Source organism: Canis lupus, chromosome 17 (genome assembly GCF_011100685.1).
Source record: "Canis lupus familiaris isolate Mischka breed German Shepherd chromosome 17, alternate assembly UU_Cfam_GSD_1.0, whole genome shotgun sequence".
Classification (NCBI taxonomy): Eukaryota; Metazoa; Chordata; class Mammalia; order Carnivora; family Canidae; genus Canis; species Canis lupus.
Genome location: NC_049238.1, coordinates 11,929,256 through 11,949,622, shown reverse-complemented (window position 1 = coordinate 11,949,622; position 20,367 = coordinate 11,929,256). Strand labels below are relative to the sequence as shown.

At 47.8% G+C, this 20,367-nt stretch overlaps 1 long non-coding RNA gene across 1 annotated transcript; it reads right to left on the bottom strand.

The window, feature by feature from the left end:
* Positions 1 to 1,217: 1,217 nt before the first annotated feature.
* LOC119869785 lies at positions 1,218 to 9,343 on the bottom strand. The gene is made up of 3 exons (XR_005371817.1): positions 8,997 to 9,343; positions 8,678 to 8,844; positions 1,218 to 3,369 (listed from the first exon to the last, which is right to left on the bottom strand). It is a non-coding gene; the product is annotated as an uncharacterized LOC119869785 (long non-coding RNA).
* Between the last annotated feature and the right edge of the window lie 11,024 nt (positions 9,344 to 20,367).

Below are 20,367 nucleotides of genomic sequence, written 5' to 3'. Positions count from 1 at the left end.
AAGCAGCCATTCTGGCAGCAGCCACAGTCAATCTCCAGTGACAGCAGGAGTCCTCCGTCGGAGGGTGGAAGCGTGATGGTGAGCACGTTGATGAGAGATACCTTAGAGCCCGGTGCAGGCTGCAGGTGTCCCTTGGACGTTTGAACAGGTTGTGCACTGAACAAGAACCCCCACAGACTGGGTAGGTGGCAAGCCTTGCTGTGGCTTCTAATTTGCATACACTTGCGATATGAACTAGCAGAGGCCCTGGTGTGAGTAAAGTAGGTAGCTCACCCACACGGTAAGGTGCCCTCACCCATGCCTGAACATACCTCTCCTTTCGTTGACTCTAGCGTCAAACATGGCAGCTTACCTTTCCCTTTGGAGTAAGACACGATGCCCCTTATCAAAGTGTGACAGCCATGGCCGATCTTTTAGCACCTCTACTCAACTAATTATGGAATTAACCAGTAAGAATCAGGGCTGAAGAGGAGAGGGGGCAGCGGGCGAGTCAGCTCCAGAGAGGAGACAGAGGTGAATGGGCTTCCCTCGCTTGGACAACTCCTACGACTTTGTGTTGCGAAACACACAGTAACTCTTCTGTCTTCGCAGCAACCCTTTAAAGAAGGTGCTGTGAAGCTTGTTTGATGGAAGTTCAAACGGGCCAAGGTCCCACAGATGATAAAGGGTGGCATCGGGCTCACATTCTGTTTTGTTCAGATTCACACTGCACATGCCCTGCAACCCGCTCTGGGGTCTCCTACGGAGGCTCGCGTTATAAGGAGGTGGGGCCCAAAGGGACAAGGCCGATACAATGCTTAGAGTACTCCTAGAGAGTAATAGTGCCACTGACATAATGGAAACTCCGCTAGGGACAACCAGGTGGCACAGACACCATTGATGTGCCCTTCTTAGGTGATAGAATGGAAGCACGCCGGTTCAGACAGCTCACCCAGGACCTCCCTACTGGTAGGCAGTAAAACGAGGATTTGAAGCTATGACAAAATAATCTGGATCAACAATTATCCCCAAATTTAAAAGTTTCATTTAAAAAATAAACAAATAATGGGGCACCTGCATGGCTCAGTGGGTTAAGCCTCAGACTCTTGGTTTTGGCTCAGGTCATGATCTCAAGATCCTGGGATCAAGCCTCACATCGGGCTCTGCATTCCGCAGGGAGTCTGCTTGAGATTCTCTCTCTCCCTCTGCCTTTCCCACTCATCCTCATGCTCTCTCTCTCTCTCTCTAATAAATAAATAAATAAATAAATAAATCTTAAACAAAAATAAACAAATAACAACTGCACCCTTTAAAATCAAAGCCTCACCGTGACCTTGCTAAATACACTAGAACCATAAAAGGGGCCTCGGGCAGGTGGCTCTGTGCAGCCAGAAGCATTCCTTCACTCAATAAATAGATTTTGAGCACTCACTGGGTGCCAGGGTCCTTGGTAGGTGAAATGACCCCTTTCTAATGGCAGATCAAAAACTGGATGTGAGGATAGTGTATTAATTGAGGACAACCAACCCCCGGGGGTGGAGGGGTAAACTACAGTCTCCATCACCTACCTGTCTGTTATGCACTGGAATGCATCCCCCTAAAATTCGTGTTAAAGCTCCAACCCCCAATATGACTATATTTGGAGACAGAGCCTTTAGGGAGGTAATTAAAGCTAAATAAGGTCGTGAGGTGGAGCCCTGATTCCAGGGGAGTGATCCCCTTATCAGAGGAAGAGACATCAAGAGTGTGCACATGGAGACGAGGCCACCTGAGGACACAGGGAGAAGGTGGCCATCTATGAGCCAAGGAAAGAAGCTTAAAAAAAAACCAAACCTGCCAACACCTTGGTCTTGACCTTCCAGCCTCCAGAACTGGGAGAAACGAGTGCCTGTAGTTCTAGCCACCTTGTCCATGGTATTTTGTTATGGCCACAGAGGGAGCAAGTGCCCTGGAAAGAAGGGATGTGAAGTCAAGTAGACTTCCCGTGATCATCCCCCTACCACATGCGCCCTTGGGCACATCACTTTGTGTCTTTGAGTCTTGGTTTCCTCATGTGTAAGGCAGGACCACAGCCCGCATGGAGGGGATGGTGACAATCCATCAGAATCTGAGTGTACAAGGATTGTAGCGTGGAGGGGGGTGGTGATCTCACGGCAGAGCCTGTACCAGGCCAGGCTGCAGCCCCCAGCCCACCCCTCCACACGTCCTCTCCAGAAAGGGTCCCTGAATGATTCTGAAAGAAAACTCAGTCATCACTGGTGCCCTATTGGCCCACCCCAACACTGCAGGGTCTGGTGCCAGCCCACCTCCCACTTCTCCAGCCCCATGAGCTGACCCTTCTCCCTTCACAGGATTTGGAACTGCCCACCACTCCTCAGATGTTCCACCTTCGTTGCACATGTGGACCTCAGCTGCTCCAGGACGACTGCCTTCTTCAGAAAATCCTTCCTCACGTCCAGGTCAGGACAGCCCCTTCATGCTTCCAGACTCCGTGTGTGTCCCATTGTGCTGTCATTGTAGGTGTCCCCACATGTCTCCTGGTCCCTGAGTGTGTGCTCCTTGTGTGCTTCAGAGAAAGTTGTTCAAGAAGTGAGAGAGGTACAGGGGTGTCTGAGAGGCTCAGTCATTTAAGCATCTGATTCTTGATTTTGGCTCAAGTCATGATCTCAGGTTCCTGGAATCGAGCCCTGAATGGGGGTCCACTCTCAGGGCAGAGTCTGATTCTCTCCCCCTCTCTCTGCCCCTCTCCCTGCTCCTGTTCAAGCTCTCTCTCCCAACCCCAAATAAAAAAAAAATTAATCTTAGAAAAAAGAAAGGATGGGCCAGGCAGCCCTGGTGAGGAGGGAGCTTTCACTCTGGTCCATGCAGCTTGTAAGACAAGATTTACCTTTGTAGTTCTTGCTTAAATATGATGAAGTCTGGTGGAAATGAGATATGAGGAATCCATAATCAAGTTCTTTCTACTTTCCAGATTTCAGGTTCCTACCTGATAATAATGGGGCCTTCATCCTATAGGTTTTCTAGCCTGGGATTCTGGGATTGAAAGAGAAAAGGCATTCCAAACGGGTCAAAGTATTTTTATGGCCAGTGTGGTGGACCATACCCCTCCCGCCTGTATGAGGATGGTCGACCCCACCTACCACAGGGGTCCTGCAGGAGCCCCCGCACAAATAATACACACTCCACCTCCACCACCACAGGACTTGGTCACGTGACTTGCCTTAGCCAGTGAGATAGGAGCAAAAGCGATTTTCCACTTCCCACAGAGGTCACAAGATCCATTGCCTGAGTCCTTTGCCTTTTTGCCCTTCCCTGCAAGATCAAGATGAGGAGCTATTCTTTGTCCCAGGATGAGGAAGTCCTGGATCAGAGCCTTAGAGACATGAGGACCTGAAAATAATAATAATAATAATAATAATATTTATTATCATCCATTGAAATGTGGGTGGTGTTTGTTACTACAACATAATCTAACAAAAGCTGACTGATGCAGGTTTGAGTCACATCACTTAGAGGGGATGTGATTGGTGTGCGAATGAATTATGAACCCACAGTGAAGTTTTAGATGCATGTGAATTTGGCATATAAGAGGGACCCATCTAATCGTTCAATCAGTCAGGAGGCTCAGGGCTGCAGATACAGGCCCGGAAAAGGCTCCCTCTCCTCTCTCACGCCTTCCTGTTGTCTAAGAGTTATGGCTAATAATTTGCTAAATCCATTAAATATTTGCCAAGTGTCTACTCTGTGCCTGACATCGTTTTAAGTGCTGGGGCTCGATCAATGAACAAGGCACAGTGTCTATCCTCCTGGAGCTTACATCTCAAGAGGCCCATTTAAGAGGTCACCATCCCTACGTGCCGTTGGAGTCTCAGCCAAAAATCATGCTCCCCCTACCTCCAAAAAGGAAAAAAAGCAGGAGCATCTCGAAAATTAGTGACATTATTCCAGATCCCATTGCATCTGCATTCCTGCTAAAGGAGTTCCATACACACAGCCCTCGGAGTCTGCGAATAATCCCTGCCAGACGCGCAGCGCTTCACAGTTTACATACTGTTTTGTCCCTCATCACTTGCTTGGATTGCATCAATACCCTTCCCAATAGACAAGGTAGGGTCTATAGTCTCCGGGTTACAGAATGGGAAACTGAGGCTCAGGGACAGGAAGGGACAGGGCGGGTTCAGAGGGCCACTGAGAGACGAGCCCGGCTAGTCCCGCAGGAAGGGCTTCAAGCAGCCCTTCCTGCTCTGTGTTCCCGGCTGCTCAGATACAGTCATGAATGTGATACGGGTTTATAAGCAGTTTTCATTGACAGGGTTTCCCATAAAGGATTCTCGAGAAGCTCCTGGAACAAATGTATGTTTCTTTTCCCTGTGCTATTTGCAATCCTCCCCAGTGATTACCATCTAAAGAGCAACTGCAAAATGAAATGTAAACCTCACATCAAGCCTAAGTCAGCTTTTGCCCATTTCCCATTCGTGGAAAGTGTATCCCAAGCACAGAGTGAGAATTCTCGTCTACCCAGAGTTGTCAGGTTGGAAAGACCTGGGCTGAAACATAGCTTCGTTACTCAACAGCTGTAGGACCAGCGGTCAGCCACTGTCTCCAAACCTCGGTTCTTTCCCCTGTGTGATGGCAGTGATGCCCACCCTACAAATGGAGTGTCAGTGAAACAGGATTTTACAAGGGACCTTTGGGCCCTGTGCATGTCAAAGAGGAATCCCTCGTCTCTCCAGCACAACCAGCACCAAGGAAGGTTTAAAAAGAAGTGAGAAGTACCTATATTTCTTGTTTCAGCTTTGCAGATCAGAAGATCGAAAGCCTGCTGCACGGGGTTAGGATGAGACATGAGGGGAGGGCTCTGTACAGCACATGGGTGCGTGCACACATACACACGCACACTCACACGCACACTGCCATCCACCCGTCCTGCCTCCACAGGGGTGCCCGCAGCCCACAGAGCTAGGGATCAAGGGCCACTGAGAGTTCTGAGGGCTTGGCACAGAGTCATCCAACTGGATTCCCCAACCTCCCCTGCAACCTCCCTCGGAACCTGAAAGATTAACTGGGGGCATGCTCACACCAGAGTGGAATGTTCCCTACCCTCGGAAGAAGCTAATGCTTAACCGTGTCTTTCTGCTCCCAGGGCCAGTATCTTCACAGATTTGGGAAGCTTACACTGGGAGGTGTCCTCAGTGCTTCAGGAGAACGCCACCTCAAAATCAGAACAAATGGAGTCAGATGGCTGCTGTTGGTCAGGAGGTCTAACGAGCTGGGCTCCTCACCAAGCACTTCTGGTGTCCGTCTCATGGGAGCCTCAGAGCCCTATGAGATCGTGAAGGAAACCCCATTTCACAGGATAGAAACCCGAGGTTGAGAAAAGTGAGCTTCTCCAGGTCATGATCTAGGGTCTTGAGATCCAGCCCCACATGGGGCTCCGCTGGGTGGGGAACCTGCTTGAGATTCTCTCTCTCCCCCTCCCTCTTCCTGTTTCCCCGGTCCCCATCCCCCCAATCTCACACCTGCTCACTCGCTCTCTTACTCTGAAAAAAAAAGAAAAAAGGAAAAGAAAAGAAAAAAAAAGAAAAGAAAAAAAGCAAAGTAAAGCAAAGCAAAGCAAAGCAAAGCAAAGAAAAGTGAGCTTCTCACCCAACTCACATGAGTGATGAGGGGCAGAGTCTCTTTCAAGTTCAGTCCACTTTGGGGGGTCAGGCTTCAGAAATACTTGGATGGGGGGGGGGTGCAGTCCCTGCGCCAACCCAGAAGGAAGGGAGGAACTTGACCGACTCTGCTTGTGCGTGCCGCCCTACGCCAGGTTCTCTAGAGTGGCTCTTTGCTTGGGTCTGTTTGGGGGGGGACACAAAGATAGATGTCGGGCCCCCAGAGCCACCCAGCCCTGACCCAGCAGCAGGAGACCTTGCTGAGAGGGAGCAGGGCTTCCTCAGGACTCCTGGGCCTCCCTTTCTACCGCCCTCCCAGCTTCACTCTGGCTCCACCCCTGGGAGTGGCCTCCTTCCCAGGATGGCTGATCCTGGCTGCCTTGATGGTGGGGAGGTGGAGGCAGGGACATCAGGAGGGAGGCTACCCTTCCTGTCTTTCATCCTCGGTGAAACGCTTTGATGCCCACCTGTTAGCAGAGGAGCTAGGTGGAGGGGGACAGAGATGAACCAGAAATTTGCAGCTACTGCAAATGGCAGGCAAGACCCGAGGAGCCTGACCCAGGAGAGCCTGGGTTCAGAAGGCGGTTCAAGGAGGACGTGTCAGGACGTGGAGGTCTGTTGGATGCAGAGCCGAGGAGAATACAGCTCAGACACCTGGGATCCCACCTCAGGTGACCCCCAGTGCTCTCATCGTGGATCCTTTCTTCTCTCACTTCCTGCGAGACCCTGATGTCCCACTTGCCAGCAACCCCAGGAGCACCTTCTGTCCCATCTAAAGGAGACCTGCTACCCTCAAGGCAGGAGTGAAGGAGCTAACTTTTCTTGAGTAGCTGCTCTATTTAGGGCATCGGGCCAGGCTTTTTGCATGCGCTACGCTCCATTAATCATTTTCACACTGGAATAGAGCTACCGCCGTTTTACAGATAAATGAGAAGTTTTAGGAGCAAAATGTGAGGTTCGCAGCTCACCTTCAAACAGTTCAGTAAAAACCAGTGCACACATACAAAAAGATACGCACACATCACATATATACGTCATATATCAATCATACGTATACAGACAGGGATTGAGAGAAACAAATACAAGATGTCAATAATTGCCAAATTTGGTTAAAGGATATACAAAGTGTTTGTTGCACTCTTCTTTCAACTTTGATGTAGTAGGAAAATTTTCAAAATAAAAATTTGGAAGAAAAAGTCCTAATTAAACAATAAACGACAGGGCCACCCTCCCCAGCGTTTCTGCTCTGAACGAGCTGTCTGTCTGTGCGTGGCTTTAGCCTCTGCTCCAGGTCACCTCTTCTGGGAAGCCCTTCTGACCTGAGCAAGGCCAGACCCCCAGCCCCACGGCCCCGGCCCGCTTGCCAGAGCCCATACTGAGCTCACGGTATCACATGGGTCATCCCTATAATTCCCTCTCTGCAGACTAACATTCTAAGAGCCACGGCCTGCCATTCCTCTCTGCACCCCCACCAGGGAACACACCAGTCCAACCGGCCCTCAGAAAAGAAAGCTGATTGACAAGTGAATTAATGAATTCTACTGGTCCCGATTCCAAAAGCCTCCTCCACAAAGCAATGGCAGTGATTCGCTTCCTGATCCCAACCCCAAGTCTGGACAAGAGGAGGTGAACTTGTGGCACCTGCCCGATAGGTCCCAGGGTAGAGGGAAAGTCGCCACTGCCACTGGTTCAAATTCCCAGTGTAGACTGGCACCTGCCACTTAGCCGCTCTGTACCTCAGTTTCTCCTCACTAAAGGGGAAGAAAACACATTCTTGCCTTGCATAATATTATGAACTTGGGTATGATGCAAATGAAGTATTTGACATAGTACCAGGTGCATAGTAAATGGGGACTGCTAGTGTCATCAGACTCAGAAGAGCTGTTTTGGGGACACCTGGGCGGCTCAGTGGTTGAGCATCTGCCTTCGACTCAGGGTGTGATCCTGGAGTCCAGGGATCAAGTCCCGCATCAGGTTTCTCTCAGGGAGCCTGCTTCTCCCTCTGCCTGTGTCTCCACCTCTCTCTCTGTGTCTCTCATGAATAAGTAAATAAAATATTTTTAAAAATAAATAAATAAAATAAAATAAATAAAATAAAATAAAATAAAATGGAAGAGCTGTTCCAAGGAGATGTTCAGGCTCACCCAACAGAAGATATGGGGGATGCTGTCCTTTGGCACAGGGTCCCTGGGCTCTCCCAGGACCCCCACATGGTCCCAAGGAGGGCCTGAAGACATGCGCCAAGGATGAGCAGCTGTGTGTTCATGCATGTGCGTGTGTGCCCGTGTGTGCCTGTGTACATGTGTGAGGAGAGGAAAGCACTGTCTTTTTCTGACGTGCCATGGAAGGTCAATGGGTCCAACCCGGCCTACGCTAGCTGACCACCTGACTGGAGGCTTGTCAGCTCCCAACAGGCTCATAAGTCACTGATTTCGTTACCAAGGTGAGGAGCTGTGGCATATTTGAAGCAGAATTTGAGGCAGAAAGAAATGGGCAGCTTCTTCGAACCAATGGGTTCGAAGGAAGCCGAGCATCACTTGCCGCTCCTGCCAGAGCACATAGTCAGCTGGCAGCTCCGCTACATTCGGAAAACATGTCTCTCATTTCAAGGCGTTTTCTCATTTGGGCTTCATGCTGGCACTCATTTTAATTAATTACAGGGACATCTGAATCCACCCACCAGTGTTCAGTCTAGCAAAGTGGTGGGTCCTGAACGCCTGGGTCTCCCCAGCGAGGACCCAAATGCTCCCCACAGCGTCCAAGGCCACCTCTGGGTCCGGCCTCTTGTCACTGCCACCCCCCTCCAGCCTCGCAGGCCACCTGAACACACAACGCCAGCACACGCCTGTTGCCTCTTGTCTCCTGAACATGCTGTTCCTGCTGCCTGGAATGTCACTCACTTTCCCTTCTCTGCCAGGAACATTTCTGGGCATCCTCTGTGAACCAGTTCAGTAATTAGCTCCTCTGTGAGCTGTCTGACACCCCCGGAGGGGGTGAGTTCCCTGCCCCCTCCTCTCGGCTCCCCCTCCGGCACGCGTTACCTGAACATTCTGCGGTCCGCCCCCATCTAGACCCTGAGCTCCATAAGACCGAGGCCTGTGTCATCCGTACGCCCAGTAGATAACTGCCGGTCACACACGTTCGTTGACTTCCCGAGCGATGCACAGAGACGTGTGCTCTCCAGGCAGATTCAGTAAAACAGTCTCACCTAAACACAAATATGCTCATCCATCATTTTCTAAGCCTCGGAAATATCAGGGGAAATCTATTTTTCTAGACTGTCTCTCCAAACTTTTTTCTCTTAAACATCGAAACCCTGCCTCCCAGTCCGCCACAGAGCCGCGATGACACTGTTCTCACCTCCATCGTCTTCGTTTTGTTTGACTCCCAGGCTTTCGAGATGTGTCTGGCAAGCAGCCAGCCCTCCTGATTCCTCTCCCACTGCACTGCAGACACTGACTCGCTCTCCTCCCAGCCGAACTGGGGCCAGATCGGGGCAGGAGCAGAGAGCCAACCTGAGAACCTCAGGCACCTTCAGAGCAGGGCAGGAGTGTGGAGGCCGGACTCCACGCTAAGGCGACGAGGACTCCTGTGAAGAACTGGCAGGTGCCAGAGAACAGGCTCAGAGCTGGCCAGACACTGGTCTTCCAATGCCAGAAGGGCTGATGCATGAAGAGAACAGGGGGTTTACTCTGAGAGGACTTGAAGGTCAGACAAGCACCCAGGGTACAGGTCATGGACTGGGAATGTGCACCCCTGTTTGCCAGGGACAGACCCAGTTTATGCCTGTCACCGTGACATAATTATTATAAGAGCCTCTGTTCACTCTCAAGCGTGTCCTGGTTAGGACAGCAATTATACAATCCCTTTAGTGATAGGGAGATGTTCTCCAGTTCAGCAAAGGCAGAGTGTTCTAGAAATCAGGGCCGTTCCCGGACCTAACGGGTTGGCTCTGGAATTCAGGTCCCTCGGCAGAAGGAAGTGTGACGTGTTCATCTTTATGGCCCAGCGCTGAGCACTCGGTACAGGGCATGTGCCTGCTTGTGGGATAGATGAGTGATTGCCCTCAATGGGCGAGAATTCTCCGTCACCAGGACTATCTCGGCGCAGGCTGGACAAGCGCAGCCTTGCAGAAGGTTTGAAGGCCACAAAGCAAGTTTGACCAGAAGGTCTTTCAACCCCTCCTTTCCTGCACAGAGCTTATATGTGAGTCAAATTCAGTCATTAAAAGCAAAGATCTCTGGAAGCAAACCATTTGGGTTGGCATCATGGCCCGTCACTTACCAGCTGTTCAACCTGGAGTGGGTCCCTTGACCTCTCTGTGCCTCAGTTTCTTGATCAGTAAAGTGGGTAGAGGAACAGGTACTTCAAAGTGTGATCTAGAGAATTTTTTTTAAAAAAGTTAATGTATGTGAAATGCCTGGCCCGCAGTGAGCGCTTCATAATTCTTTTCTATCTATTTCCGTGATGGTGGTGCCGGTGGCGCTGGTTTGGGACTTCATCCTGCAAACAGGAGAGGCGTCACTGAGAGAGCTGGATCACGGGATCCCACCACCACAGGGGTACTCGGGGAAGGTTAATCAGACGGTGAGCCCAGGAACCTAGATTAGGAGAAAGAAAATCCCTCCAGCCCCCTTTGAATTTCAGCTATGTGTACGTTTTCTTTGAACTGGTTACGCAACTCTTTCTGTTGGAGAGAGAACAAAGTAAGTGAGGTGGGACTCAAATCTCATTTACAACTTAATTTTAAAACGGAGGAGATTTGCAATATTGGAAATGCAAGGGAGAGGAAATAAACTTTAGAGTAATTGCTCTGTCGTCTCCGAAACAGAAGGCGTTGCACTGCTATTTCTGTTGATGGTATTCAAATGAGACAGCGCCACAGCTGTGGGAAGCTAAGGGATCACTGCCAGGAGGGCCTTCACTTGAGTGAGGAGGCCACAGGCCCGAGAGGGGAGCCAGTCAGAGGCAAGGCCAGAAGCAGGTCGCAGGTCCCCAGGCTCGCCAGACAGGTCTCTGCAGAACACGTAGAAGCACAAGGGTCAAATAATAGCCTAACACAGCAAGCCCACGACCCCGCTGTAAAAGAAGAAGAGGTGGGGGGCAGAGGTGATGCCCTGAGCATTTCCTAAAACACAAAGACACCCCTCAAGAAGCGTTCTGAATGTGAGGCAGGTCACCTTCCCAGGAGTGTTTGGAGGTCGTCATTGCGTGTCAGTGCTTAAAATGTGTATGAGCCTGGACGTTCACATCGAATTTTTATGTCCATTATATAGACACATAAATCGAGGCAGGGGCGTACCTTCCGTGTTCAACCTCCGAAATCCCACTGCTAAGGGCATGAGGGCATCAGGACGGGGGAGCCCCATGGCCGTCAGATGTCCAACAGCGGGCAGCCCCGACAAAACCCACGGTTCACGTAGCCCTTGGGATGCCCCCAACACGCTGGTTTTCAAACTGCGTTTTGCATCTTCAATGGGGCTGGGGGAATGTCACCCCTCTTTCCCAGCTCTGGCTCCCGTCAAAGCAGCCTCACTATTACTTGGGTCGTATTTTGGGGATTCGATGTAGGATTTTATTGCAGCAAAGCGCTCTGATGTTTTAAGAGAACCTCTACCCGAGGTATTTGCAGGATGTCTTGTCACCACCAGTTAACTGAGGCACAGGTGCTTCTCCAAAGTCTGGCTGCAGTTGCTCAGTTGTTCTTCAAAGGCTCACAAGATCCCTTTTGTAGGGTCCCCGGCCAGGGGCCCGGCTGCATTTACGCCCACCCGGAGCAGCCAGCGGTTTGGGAGAGCTGTGGACATAGACAGCAAGATGCAGGCAGCTGCGAAAACCCCGCTGCCTCCGCTGGATCTCCCGGGGACTGGACCAGTTGGAAACTGGTCCATCTTAACACACGGTGCCTGCTGCTTCTGCTCACCCAGCGGCAGCCAGGGCCATTCCGATTAACCCTTCACAGCCACTCCACTTGGGACATGCATGTGCTCTGTTCTTTTTGCTGATTTAATTAACATAATATAATGGAAATAAAATAATTGAAGGGGCTGCCACTTCAGAAAAGATCATCGCGGGGCTGCTCAGGAGGCATTGTTGCCTGGTTTCCAGGCAACGCCCGGAGGCCCCAGCGGGGCTGGCGGTCCCCAAGCAGCCAGCTGGCCAGGCCTCACCCCGCAGGCTCAGCCAAGGCCGCCCAGGCCTGGATGCGTGGGCCCACGGCCACATGGGGTGGTTCTTCAGGCCTTCCCGCTCCACCTCTGTGTGCCTTGGAGCCTCGAAATGGCATTCTGGAATGTGGAAGAGCTGAGAAAATTCAGAGGAAATAGACACATCAGAAATGCAACACACATTGCATCATCTTCATCATCATCATCATCATCATCATCATCATCATCATGTTGTTTGTGAGCCCAGGCTCAGCGTGGCTTTCTGGAAATGACCTTTCTACCAAAAATTAGGATTATGTAGGCATTTCTGTGAACGGACCCTCTGAGCATTTATTTCCAAAGCCCTATGGATTTTGAGCTAGAGGCGGTTTGGGTTCTTCCCAAGGATCTCCCCCTAATTGCCCAGGGACAGCCCCCAGTCCCCCATCACTGCCATGAGGCTCACCACCGATGGGGTGGAAGACAGAGGAGAATCAGCTATGGGATTTTTTTCAGACAAGATGACAGGCACACAACTAAGCAGGTTCTGCTCCCCTCTGCAGGAAGGCGGGCTTCTCTGCGTAATGCAGCAGGGCATCAAGTGCAGCACACCCACCGACTAGACCAGATGTAAGGCCAACGCCATATAAATGTCCTGGCCTCTGCTCTCCAGCGCCAGCCGTGGCCTCTGGCAAAGGGGGAGGCAGCGGGACAGCAGGATGACAAAAAGATTGACATTCGTTTGGCAACCTGCACAGATACATTCCCAGCTCCCCCACACATTACTGCGAATCCTCCATTATAATACCTTTAAAAATGATCCAGCCCCAAGGAAAAGCCATTATCACATGATTTATCTGGTAGAGGAACATTTTGATGTCCGTGATGCCAAATTATTATAGGCATGCTGTAAAATAAAAGACCATGGTTTTATCCAATTTTGCCGAGCTACCAAGAAGAAGGAGAAGGAGGAGGAGAAAAACCTCTGTTCACACAAAACATTTTGGGCATGTTGGTGGTGGCAGTGCTGGTTTTTCTCCCTCGGTGACAGAAATCCAAGAGAATGGGAACTAATTGTAGGAGGTCCAACTGCTCTGTACCTTGATCCTACCATATCGATTTCTATTAATTAATCCGTGTAATGGAAAAGTCAATTATGCTACATTAATGCCACTTGTAGAGAAAACGAAAGTAAGGAATGCAGATGGAGAACAGTATCAGCACGATCAACATTTGATAAGTTCCCGTCAGCCTCCAAGATTAATTTGGCTTGAGGTATCCAAAACATAGCCCACCACCCCGTGGGAAAAGAAAAGCCTATTACAGGTTAGAAAGGAGCATGAAGATCAGATTTTCATTAAAAAAAAGGGTGGGGGCGGGGAGTTGAAAAATCAGATAGAGCGCAGATTGGACCATCTCAATCCCCTTGCCCACCACACAACCTGCGTGATCCTCAGGAATGAGTTTGGGAGGAGAAGTCAAGAGATTGGGGCTCTCATTCTGATCCAGTCTGGCTTCCTCTTCCCAGAATTCTCTACAAGCTCTAGATCCAGAAACCCATTCGTTCTTTCTACAAACGCTCCTTGGTCACGTGCTATGAGTGAGGTTCAGTTGTTGTTTCCAGCTCTTCTCAGGCATCTCACCTGCACATCAGTGTGGCTCGTGCCTCATGACTTCCTCCTGAACTGCCTGAATCACCCCCCATCTCTGGAGGTTCCAAGCCAGAAGCCATAAGTCATCTTGGGGTCCTGTCCTTGCCCTGGCTCTATTATCCCACCAACCAGGAGGCTTTACATTCTATAAAGGCTATCATCTAGATATTTAAATTATAACGTTCATGAAACTATAAAGAAAAATATAAAACAGGAAAAAGTTTTTGAAAGACCTATAAAGAGTTTGCTTGGTATATCAAGTCTTTTTCCATGTCAATAAGAAAACTAATCCCATAGAAATTGGGCAAAGGAAAGCAACACTTTTCAGAAGAAATACATAAAGTAAATGAATATCTGAAAAGTTGTTTAGTTCAAATATCAAGGAAAATCCAATTTAACTTTCTTTTTTCCAAAAATGTCAATTTTTTTTTCCAGTGATCACTCTCATTGTCCAGGAGGGTACAGTGAAACAGACACTCTGTGTCTTGAAGATAGAGAATATAAAATGGGTGCAACATTCATTGCTTTATTCTTATACAGTTTTAAAGAAATAATTAGAGATGCAAATCAAAGACATAACCATACGGTGTTTATTATCACTTTATTTTTAGTTTTCAAAAATGAAAATAACCTAAATATCCAAAAGTTGAAAAATGATAAACGCACTTCAATATATCTATTTGATTGACCATCATGCAGTCACAAAAATGTTCACAAAAGATTTGTTGGGGATGCACAAAAATGCTCACAATGTGCTAATTGAATGGGAAAGAGGGCTAGAAGACCAAACACAGCAAGACTCTAATTTTGGTTTTCTTTTTTCTTTTATTTATTTTTTTAAAAGATCATTTATTTATTTATTCATGAAAGACAGAGAGAGGCAGAGACACAGGCAGAGGGAGAATGGGACTCGATTCCAGGACCCTGGGATCACTACCCGAGCTGAAGGCAGACTCTCAACCATTGAGTCACCCAGGCATCCTGATTTTCTTCTTAAAATTTATACTTGATATGTGATTCTTAACAGGAAAAAGATGGCCTTCCGGCATCCCAGTGACATCTGAATTTAGGTTATCATCCAAGACCCTTTGGGATCCAGCCCCCATCACCTCCAGACCCTCGGGTTTCAGCCACCCCACAATTCTTGGTGCCACCTTACCATGCTTTACTGTTTGATGTCTCCATGCTTTTGCACATGATGGTTTGCAGAGGATGCTTCCTGAGAATGCTTCACCCCCACCCCCACTGCCCTTGCTGACTGCCTTATAAATATTTACTTGAGACTCAAGCTTGCGTGTCTCACCCTCTGAAAAACCTCCCATGGCTAGATTTGGTGTCCCACTTTGAGATCCCACCATATTCGGCAGACAACAGGTAGCCATTGACAGATTTTGAGCAAGAGAGCGTCAGTGTTCTGTCCTTTATGCGGAGACTGCAAATGAAGCTCACAGTCTAGTGGGGGTGACAATAAATGGGGGGAAAGTTAGGCTAGTGTGCGGCCAGCTCTGTGGAGCCCAGGGTAAGTCTCCTACGATGCCTACAAGTGTTTGCAGGAAGCTTCAACAGAAGAAACCATTCGGAAAGACAAAATACCCAAGTAAGGAAGCATAATTTTTCTTGCCTCAGTTTCCCTTCTTTAGAAATCCTAGTGGAGGATCAGAGCACTGGTTCCCACTCAGCTGAAGCCTCTGTCCCACAATGTGAGCCAATTTCTTTATCCCACCAGTTAATACTAGTCCAACGACCTCTTCCTTCATGAAGACTTCTTTAATCCCACCCTTTTTAGAATTCTCCAAAAATGTACTATAGATGCTACACCAATCATTTGGCAATTATTTTTGGCCTTGTACCCCAGTGGGTCTGGTAGCCCATATTGGAGAGAGTGCAGACCATGGCAAGACTCAATAAACATTCAAAGAACATCTTCCTTCCCCAACAAGAGAGCAAAGAAAGGCCACGAGTATTGCTCATATCTTGTGTGTTCTTGAGCACCAAGTACTTCATGGGTGTTCAGTGATGCCCAGCTGATGTACCTATCGGTCTTTCTTAGCTCGTCTCCCCCCACCTCCCCAGAGTTTACCCTTCTATGGCTTTGGTTCCATAAGCCAATTTTCACATTTCAGAGGCCCCTATGGATCTGAGGAAGGTGCCATAGATAACTAAGAAGGAGAACCTGACTCATAACCGGCCAGACAGGGAGCATTTGTCCAGAAAATTCCCTTGGAGATCGCAGAAACAGGTGTCTGCTGCATTTTAAGCCCTGACAGAAGGCTGGCTCCCAGACTGTAGGAATAATTGTTTCTCCATAGCCTGCAAAGCCTACCCCAGACAAGTTCCTACAGGAACCCTTCCCTTCACTGCCTCCCACGCCCCCACCTCACTTCCTCTCCTGTCCGCCTCCCCCTCTCTCTGGAGTCAGGAATGAGATCAGCACCTCCCAACTGGTATGTGCCAAGTAACCTGCTTAAACTCATTTGCTCCCTGAACATAAATCCGAGGAAGTACATTTTAATTAAACTTTCCAGCAAACATGTCTTTTGCTCTGTAATAACTCCACTAAAAAGGAATTGCTATAAAGAGGCCCTTCTATCCACAAACACTGGAAATAGGTAAACAGACTTCAGAATCAGTCTTGTGGCATGGGGGTTCTCCACCCCTAGGGCTCAACCTCCCCTGCAAGGCCTTGCTTTGGCTCTCCTGCCTCCTACCTTTGCTCCAGGATTCTCCCCACCTGGAATGCTCAGAGGCGCTCTGCTCATGGGACCAAACTGACCCTGCTGATTCACCCTCACGGACCTCTCCCCACTGAGCTCTTCCCATAGTTCCTACTGCATAGCCACATCCCATAAAACATACTATCTGTTCTCCCCAACCAGAGCGTAAGTGTCATGAGGACAAGGACCAGGCCACATACTTCCTGGTCTCCCCCAAGACCCTCTCAGAGATCTTTGTGCAGAATAGAAATATCACTCAACAGATTGCCAAGATACAGCCACTAAAGAATCTCCGACCGCTGGCAAATAACACCTGGCAAAAAAGAGTGTTTTTAATTAACCCAGTGGTCTAGGAAAACTCTTGTCTGATTACCACCTAGAAAAATCTGGAAAGGACGTATGTGATTGTTGATTGCTTCCTCCTAAATTAGCTTAAGACATGTGTGTGACTCTCCAAAATACAAGTCAACAATCACTTGTCTGCAATTCGAACATACAAAAAGCTCTTTTGAAAAGTGGTTTTTGTTTTTTTAAGCTGATTTGGCAGCAAGACCTGAGTTGACCTAAACTTGTTTGCCAGCAAAATTTGATCCAAAACTAAAGTGAAGCTTTTACTTTGTGGAGAGTCATCTGTTTTGCAAAAATACTAATGTGCTCATTACAAGGACAGCCAGGGGTCCTGCAAGGAGTATTGTATATTATACCTATGGTGTATGTACTATATTTCTTTTCAAAAATCCAATACACCCTGAATTCTCAAGACATCGTGCCCCAGTGATTTCAGGTAAGGGATTATGGAGCTGTACCTTCAATGATCAGAAGTTTCCAAGCAGCCTGGAGGGGCTCAGCGGTTTAGCGCAGCCTTCAGCCTAGGGCATGATCCTGAAGACCCAGGATCGAGTCCCATGTCAGGCTCCCGGCATAGAGCCTGCTTCTCCCTCTGCCTGTGTCTCTGCTTGTGTCTCTGCCCTCCCCCCCGCCGTGTGTCTCTCATAAATAAATAAATAAATAAATAAATAAATAAATAAACCCTTTAAAAAAAAGAAGTTTCCTGTTAAATATTTGTAGGCTGACTTCTATCTTTCTGATTCACGTACTATAAATCCTAGGGCAGGTATTGCAGATTGTATCATTGTTCCCCATTATCAACTTCTCTCTCCCCTGTAACCTAAGAGGTTATGTGTAAGAATGTAAGAGATTTTGCATTCTTGCTATCGTCATGTGGGTCTTCAGTGATTCCCAGGAAAGAATACTTACCACTCCATTAATATCAGGCTCTGTAAAAGCAACGAGGGCAGACACACCACACACCATGTTGGGGCTGAGTTTCTAAAAGCCATTGGATGGTTTGTATTTTGTTCTCTTCCCTCTACTACAAGAATGTTGTGTCCCAGAAATAGAAGATACACTTTTCGCCTCAATCCTGGAATGCAGAAGATACGACTTCACATCATACATAAAAATTAACTCAAAGTGAGGCACTGACCTAGACACAAGAGCTAAAACCACAAAGCTCTTAGAAGAAAATAGAGGGGTAATTCTTCATGACCTGGGATTTGACAATGATTTCGTAGTTTTGGCACCCAAAACATGAAAAACAACAAGATGCAATTAGACTATATTAAACTTATAAATTTTTGTGCATCAAAGTGCATGTTCATACCAGTACTCGTCACAACAGTCAAAGGTAGAAACTATACAAACTTTCCTTCATTGAATGAGTAGATTAATAAATTGTGGTCTATCCATGCAATGGAATAATATTAGGACAGAAGAAGGAATGAAGTGCTGCTAGGTGTTACGACATGAACGAATTTCAAAAACACTGCACTAAGTGAAAGAAGCCAACACAAAAGGTCACATATTATATGATTACACTTATATGAAATATTCAGAATAGGTTGATTCATAGAGAAAGATCCCAAATCACTGGTTGCAGGGGATTGGGGGTATAGCAAGGAGAAGGGAAAATGGAGTTTAGTGGTTACAGGGTTTCCAAAAGGAGTCATGAAGATGTTTTGGAACAAGACAGAGGTGGCGGTTGCACAACATTACGAATGTACTAAGTTCCACTAAATTGTTTGCTTTAAAAAGTTAAGAGGTGCCTAGGGGGTGCAGTTGGTTACACATCTGACTCTTGGTTTTGGCTCAGGTCATGATCTCAGGGTCATGAGATCAAGCCACGCATTGGGTTCCATGTTCAGTGCAGTCTGCTTAAGATTCTCTCTCCTTCCTCCATCTCAAATAAATACATAAATGTTTAAAAAAAATAATTAGGAGCACCTGGGTGGCTCAGTGGTTGAGCGTCTGTCTTTGGCTCAGGTCATGATTCCGGGGTCCTGGGATCAAGCCCCACAGCAGGCTCCCCACCGGGAACCAGCTTCTCCCTCTGCCTATGTCTCTGCCTCTCTCTCTGTGTCTCTAATGAATAAATAAATAAAATCTTAAAAAATAGTAAAAAATTACATCATATGAATGTCACCTTAATTTTTAAGAAGAGAGAGAAAGAAAAAAAAGGAAGAGTGATCAAAATTAGAAGTCTATAAGTCATCCAACTTGGAACCTCCCAATTAGTAATCCAGGAGGGTTACAGATTTGGAAACATACTGATACCCTTAGTTTTGGGGGCACCCAGGAAGGACCTGAAGTGGCCAGAGCCCTTGGCCATTCCCCAAGGTCATGGGATCTGATCATTTTCCTGATGGGCCAAGATGTGGGACAGTTGGAAGACATTGTTTTTCATGTCCCCTCCCCTCGTCCACTGGGATCAGCCTTGGTTGCCAGCATGGAGGGGGATCTGGGGAAGAATGCTCACTACTGGGCTCTGATATCTGCTGCTGTCCAGCAGGGTCCTGGCAACCTAGGCAATACAGCCGTGGCCTCAGGAATCACAGAGGGTCTTCTGATGGCCTTGATTCTGTGTGTGATACTGATGCTGGAGACCCTCTGCCAAGTGGTGGTAGCACTGCCAGGGTTGCTTAGCCCAGGCCCATCCCCACAAGGATTGTGGGAAGAGGCCCGTTTCCACAGTCCTAGTGGGAGCTTTTCATGGTTAAAACTTCCACTGCTATGTGAGGGAGACAAAGAATTGGCCACTGGAGTTTCTCTTTCTGGAGGAATAGCATCAAATTTTTGAAAGCTTTAGCCACATTGAGAGTTTAGAGTTCTTAAATCAGCTATTCTAGAAGTCAGACTCAAGAACAAGCTCTCAGAAAGAGCAAATGTAAAAACCACAAACAATGAGCTGGAAAGTGACAATCCTCTATTTGGTCTTAAAATAGATTCTTACGGAAAAGCATGAAGAGAAGAGAAATCCAAATGTTTACAGCCAGTTGGGCTGATAGCTGACATTACAGGTGAGTCTCAGTCCAGAAGACTCAACTAAGCAAATCTAACTGCCAGTGCTGCAACCAAAATGTCCTTTTAAACCCATCTGAAGTATGCGGCATAGTGGAAGGAGCACCAATACAGGGTTTGGAGGGAAACTCCAGTCTTCATAGAAGCATAAAACTTCATTCATGAGAATCTCAAAAATGGAAAAGGAGAACAGGTGAACTTATTAAAGGGAAACAAGATCTCAGAAAATCCTAAGGAGCCCATGGAGCAAGTTCTGAACCATGAAGAGAATCAAGTCAAGAGTCTACATGGACACCTGCTCAAGATGAGCCACTGGCCTGCTGGCAGGAGTGAGTCAACAGGAAGCACAAGAACGTGGAATTGAGTGTAGGGAAGACACCTCATGGAGGGAGAGCCTTTACCAAATGATCCAGAGGAGTTGTGAAGAAACTGATTTATGTGGCACAGTTAAATATGTATTGAAAAACTCTCTAACCGAGAAGAAATGGAATGAAGGCAGCATTAACTGAAGAAGCTAGAGTCATCAGTGCACTTAACTCATATGGAAACTCTCCAAACCAAAAGCTTCCTGGAGCAGCCAGAAAACAACCCTGCTGGAAAGGGGGTGGAGGTGCCAAAACTCCAGCAGAAACATCGAATCCTCCTAGACTGCATCAACAAAAAGAAATGTTTACCCCATAACTAATTTACAGAGAATTTACCCCATATATATACAGGAGACTCTTTCTAATGCAGATGAGGACATTAGCAATGCACATGAAGGGTTGCACACCTGTAAAATTCAAGCCAAAACTATCTCAGAAAAATTCAGAAGGATCACTGAATGATGTCAAGGCCACCTTATTTCCCAAGGAAGAGGAGC